Consider the following 6,875-nt stretch of genomic DNA (forward strand, 5'->3'; position numbering starts at 1 on the left):
TTAACTCCACTGCTATGTTGCTTCAATGTTGCTTTCAGCTTTCTAGCGAATCACTGGAATTTAGCGTATTACTAGATCATAGTTTACAACAATATTCTAGGTTATTACTAGGTTCTAGCGTTTTGCTAGATCCTCATTCAGCTATCTCTAGATTCTAGTTTATCAATAGATTCTAGTTTATCACTGGATTCCAGTCTAACACTAGATCCTAGTTTATCACTAAATTCTAATTTATCACTAGAATCTAGTTTATCACTAGATTCTAATTTATTTCTAGATTCTAATTTATCTCTAGATTCTAGTTTATTACTAGATTCCAGTCTAACACGAGATTCTAGTTTGTACTACACTGTAGGAAAAAAAATCACCGTTAAACGGTCTCACCGGCGTTCTAGTGGCCGGCCGACACGTGAAAAGAAACACCGTATGGCCGTTTTTATTCAAATTTAACACTAGAACCCCGTACAACATCTAAAAAAAACGAAAAACTATTTATTTTCCAAATTTAGCACTAGAGTCCCGTACAAGATCTGGAAAAAACGAAAAACAATTTATTTTCACGTGACAGCAGGCCACTAGAACGCCGGTGAGACAATTTTTTTTACCACTTTTTCAAACAGTGTAGATACTAGTTTAATGTTGTGATGACGCAGTTCTTCTTTGCCGATCTTCAAGAAATAATATATAATATTATTATAGCGATAAATAAAAATATTTATTTAATAAATATTTTTTATTTATTATCAATATCAATGAACTCCTGAGTCAGAAGTTAATGGTTGAACTGCTCTGAAGTAGTTGTATTTTATGCAATAATATTAGCAATCTTTAATCAATATTTCATTGATATAATGAAGAAAATAATTTATTGTGCAATAAATCATTATTTTTATATATGCATTTCTATGCCATAAAGCCAAAATATCATTTCTATTACTTTCCAATAATTCGTTCATTTAATGCAACAATGTCATTCGAAATTTGTTCGTTAAAATCATTCATGTGTGTCACGCTCAGATGAAAGCCTATCCCGGGCCAATTATAAAGATAAGAAATTACTATTCATTTAATTAAAATTCGTTAACCTGCAGTAATGTGAACTGAATTGATAAGTCTGGTCAGATATTGTAGTGAGAGATAAGTTATAAATCCTTGTGGTGCTGGTGGTGCTGGTGGTGCTGGTGGTACTGGTGGTACTGGTGGTACTGGTGGTGCTGGTGGTATTACTGGATTTGGGATTACTGGATTTGGGATTACTGGATTTGGGATTACTGGATTTGGGATTACTGGATTTGGGATTACTGGATTTGGGATTACTCGATTTGGGATTACTGGATTTATGATTGCAGGATTTACGATTAGGGGATTTGGTATTACTGGATTTAGGATTATGGGATTTAGGATTACAGGATTTAGGATTACAGGATTTGGGATTACTGGATTTAGGATTACGGGATTTATGATTTATGTAGATTTAGGTTTACAGGACTTGTGATCTCTGGATTTAGGATTACTGGATTTTTGGTTTTAGGAGAAAATGATTCTAAAATTTACCGCATGCCAAACCACGCTGGATTTAGCTACTTGTGTATTAAATAATATTTTAAGGTACTCTAATAATAATAATAATAATAATAATAATAATAATAATAATAATAATAATAATAATAATAATACAAATAAAATTATATATTATTGTATATTATATAATAAATTATACAATGTGGTTATTGTCGTTGTTTCTGTTTTATTCTTGGTTGTAAAATCAGAATTTTTATTACATCTCAGAATGATTTTTCCAATATTTTAAAAAAATAATAGCTTTATTTAATAAACGGATTTTTTATGAAATTCATAAAAATTCGTCAAGAAGAATATACGCAAATTTAAATTGACTCGAAAGATATTAAAAAGCAAATGACGGAATTTTCTAACACTTTGTCAACATTCCATCCAATCTGCTTCAAAACGCTTATAATTTTAATTCGAATTATTTATTAATTTATTTTCATTTTTTTATAATTATTTTAGACGTCATAATGACCAATATTACCATATTATTTATTGCAGGTCTACGATGATTTAGAAAATATCTTTTTCGAGAAATCGACATGTGAAAGCTATTCAACACATTGTTCTATACATTATTCTACACATTTTTCTTCACATTATTCTGCACATTATTGTACAAATTATCCTACACATTATTCTGCAAATTATTCTGCACATTATTCCACACTCATCATTTTGTACACGCGAACTTGACATTAGTGTGCCACTTATCTTCCATCGTGCACGAGATAAGGGAAAAATGTGGAAGGAATTCACCTCGAATTCAAATATCATATTCGAATTTGAATTCAATATAGGAATGTGACTGGACCACATCGCTTCACTTGAGGGCCACAAGCCCCACGCTAAAGACCCACTTTATGGTGACCCACTACACACACGAAAATTAGTGAGACTCTGTCTAAGTAGCGGTGACACACAAGACTCGTGCCTAATAAGTGGACTTTAACTTAAAACTTAGAATAAATGAACTTCTGAATAATACTTGAAACCGACTTGGCTTTAAAAGTTTTGGCTTGGTGGTAATAACATAACCACGACATTGTTCAAGGTGTCAGTAAATGGTACTTTTTGTATGTATATAGTTGTTGATATTGTTCGATTTTATTATATTTATTCATGCATTCTTTTTCTTAAAATACTTTTCATTTTGAGCTGATTGTGACAGAGCGATGGCCACAGCTTAGGCAATTAAGAGATTTTGTGAATAAATGATTTTGTGAAAGAATGGCTTTGTAGATTCATTGCCTATGTGAAAAACTGCTTTTGTGAAAAAGTGTATATGCGAAAAATGTCTTTGCACATAAAAGTGTTTATGCGAAAAATGTCTTTGCACATAAAAGTGTTTATGCAAAAAATGTCTTTGCACATAAAAGTGTTTATGCGAAAAATTTATATATAAAAAAGCTTGAGTGAAAGAATGCCTTTGTAAAAAAGTGCACAAAGATTTAAATAATGCAGGTTTCACTGAAGACCAGAGAGTATTTCTAATTGATAGTTTTCTTATTGTTTTTCTCTATTCGGCGAATTAGGCTCTTGATAGGAAGTGAAAATCCAAATATCAGGTTTCCAAGGGACATTTTATTATAATTTTACGACGTTTCGAATGCAACTTCATTCATTATCAAGTAGAGGACGAGTTTCGCAACAACTGAATTTGAAATTTTGAAATGACATTAGTACAAACATAGGTATTATGGATACAGATTGGAATCAAAGCTTAAATTACGAGAAAAATATCAACGTCCTGACAAATCCGGTAGTTTGTAAAATTCTGGTAAACAACAGTTATGCGAATAAAACTATCGACAACGAAATCTCAAACTATCGAGTACGACAAAACCATACGGAAAATGGACCAACATCGAACGAAAGTATTATAACAATTTATTACCAAAATCAGATGACTGAAGGCCACAAGACTGACGAAAGAGTCCTCAAATCAATCGTGCTGAATAACATCAGAAGCACGACCGCAGCCGACCGAATCAAACTCCTGATTTACTATAAGAATATGAAAATCAAGAATTTAATAATGAAAAACAATCCGTGCAAAAAGTCGGGCATATTACAACAAACTAATGTTATTTACAAATATTCCTGCCACAAAGAAGGTTGTAGACTTCTCCAGAACGTAAATTACATTGGTTTGACCAGCACGACTTTGAGCCGCCGCCTAACATGCCACCTCCAGACCGGAGGACCGAAGAACCACATGAGAGAGGCTCATAATGAGACACTCACTCGCGCGACATTGGAGACCCACACCAGAATCATCATGAGATGCCCAGACGCCACAAGACTGACGATAGCTGAGGCTCTCATCATCAAGCAGAAGTCTCCAGCTATTAATTTGCAAACTACCGGATTTGTCAGGACGTTGGAACGGTTCTCGTAAGCTTTGATTCCAATCTGTATCCATAATACCCTATGTTTGTACTATTGTCATTTCAAAATTTCAAATTAAGTTGTTGCGAAACTCTTCCTATACTTGATAATGAATGAAGTTGCATTCGAAACGTCGTAAAATTATAATAAAATGTCCCTTGGAAACCTGATATTTAGATTTTCACTTCCTATCAAGAGCCTATTTCGCCGAATAGAGATAAACAATAAGAAAATTGTCAATAAGAAATACTCTCTGGTCTTCAATGAAACCTGCATTAAAGAACAACTTCTGCCAAACTACACAAAAGATTTAAATAATATATAATCCATTTGTCTGAAAGCTCATTCGCAAATGGCTCGATTGCGGAGAAGAAATTTTTCAGGAACACTCGCAGGGAAAATTGCGCTCATGCTGCTGAAGTTTCAGCGGAAGACTTCAATTTCTTTTCCAAAATTTCAGTGTCTCTAATTCTTATTTTGTTAATAAAATATCATTGTACAATTTTTGTCTCTTATATCGACATTACTTGATTATTTTATTTAATTGACATGGCCATGCAATAAAATTTTAGATATTTAGATTTTTTTTGTATGACGGTGCAGTCCCAGGCCATGCTGGTGCATGTACGAAAATAGGATCTTTTTCATTTTAAATGTTTTTACGAGTGAAATTTAAATGTTATATTATTTATAACTGTTATTATATTATATTATGACTATTATTATATTATATTATATTATATTATAACTGTTATCATATTATATTATAACTGTTATCATATTATGTTATAACTGTTATATATACTTTTGTTTTTTAAATCATTACAAATTTTCTTTATGAATATTGACCAATGTTTGATCTTCTTTTCAGTGGAAAGTGGAATAGACACGCTGAGTTATTCAGTTATATAGTTAATATAGTTTATACAGTTTATACAGTTTATATAGTTTATACAGTTTATATAGTTTATACAGTTTATATAGTTTATATAGATTTCAGCGCCATGATGCGGATACTAGTGGCCCTGCTTCTCTCTGTGGTAAGTAGGCTACCTGCTACTGTGCTACTACTTCTACTTCTTTCAATAAATTAGTGATACTACAAGTAGTACTACTAATGCTACCGCTGGTGTTACTTCAATTTCTACTTCACTAATAACTTATTAATTAGTATAAAATTAGTAATTTTACTCATTATATAAATTATTACTGAATAGCGATAATTCTGCACTTAAATTATTACTGAATAGTTATTATTAAGTATGTAAATCTATTATGAATATGTACCTAAAATATATATCGTCAAAAATACGACTTATGTTTGAAAATAATACATTAAGAAAAACATTATATTAACGGAGAAGAAAAATAATGTTTTATGCACAACTAATTTCAGAGTTGTATCCTTTTTTATTATCAATAAATCTTTATAATAAATAAATAATACAACAAATCGGTGCCTTTTTTATGGAGAGGTAAATAAATTAACGAGGAAGAAATATCAGTATTTTTTCCTGGCATTTGAGATTATATAATTTTTATATGAAACGAAATAATAACCATCAAAATTTTTGTGTCTTTTATGTTCTATATCATTTTGAACTGGTGGGAAACATGCATTTTTCGGGGAGCAAATCCCTACATGCATGAAAGTTTTTTCCATAACGCCCGAATAGAAAAATAATCTTGGGTTTACTCTTTACTATGAGTGGACTCATGCTGTGTAAGAAATTTTTATATGTATGCATGGTTTTTATTGAGAAAAGTCGTGATTAGTTTCAAATATTTATGAAATTTAGAATGAAACTAATTAATTTGTATCAGTTGATAATATCTACGGAAAACACATCTATTCTTCGATGCTATGCAGCACAAAGATACCGCAAATTTTGTAAATTTTTGTCGCCGTGGGGACTCTTCATAATTTAAAACTCGTATACATCTTCATAATTTAGAATGTACTTCATTTAACAAATCTATAATACCACGAATAAATATTTTAATGACATCGATATTTTACTGGTAGTGATATTTTCCTGATATTGGCCCGTATGCTAAATAGGGCACTAGCACTACGAAGTAGCACTACGCACTACGAAGTGTCCTGTTGGTATGCTAAATACGTCACAAACACTAAGCACTTCGAAGTAGCTCTACAATGTTTAATGTCGCTTAGTGTCGCACTACTGATTCGTATGCAGAAAGACTTTGAAGTGCTACTTCGCTGTTAGAGTACTTTATAGTGCCGCACTAAGCTATGAGTCTATTGAAGAATGATAGTTAAGTGTTCAAATAATTAATTATTGCCTAAGTAATTCTCATTCTTTGCAGAAGATTGATGTAAAATGTCTAATTGTGATGGTATATATTGGTACTAGTGAAAATTGTGATGGTGAGCTGAAATTCGCAATGCGTCTGCGCACCTTCCCCATCATATATACAAAGTCCACGCTTCCCAAAGACATCGAACAAAAGAGAGAAGCATGGAAAGTTCTTGCAGAAGAATTCAAAATGACTCCAGAAAACAAAAAATAAAATTCAAAACATGGTATCAAAAACGAGAAAAGTATTTTCTACTTCTACGCTGTTCATCTGTTTCGCCAAGGAAAATGTCAGCCATAAGTATAACATGTTGTTCACTGAAGCGGTACACTTTTTTATATTCATGGCATGTAGTTCCTGAGGTTGTTACGCGATGATGCCTTTGCTGTAAGCCAAACAGATCCATAGCTGACGAAGTAAACAAGGTGAAATATACCGTAGTGTCGTCGTGAAGTGCGGTGTGTAGGACCTGTCTCTTATACACATCTAGATGTGTATAAGAGACAGNGAGTAGAAGTTGTGCTGCAGGTGCTGAGTAGAAGTTGTGCTGCAGGTGCTGAGTAGAAGTTGTGCTGCAGGTGCTGAGTAGAAGT

Source organism: Hyalella azteca, unplaced genomic scaffold, assembly GCF_000764305.2.
Source record: "Hyalella azteca isolate HAZT.00-mixed unplaced genomic scaffold, Hazt_2.0.2 contig15263, whole genome shotgun sequence".
NCBI lineage: Eukaryota > Metazoa > Arthropoda > Malacostraca > Amphipoda > Hyalellidae > Hyalella > Hyalella azteca.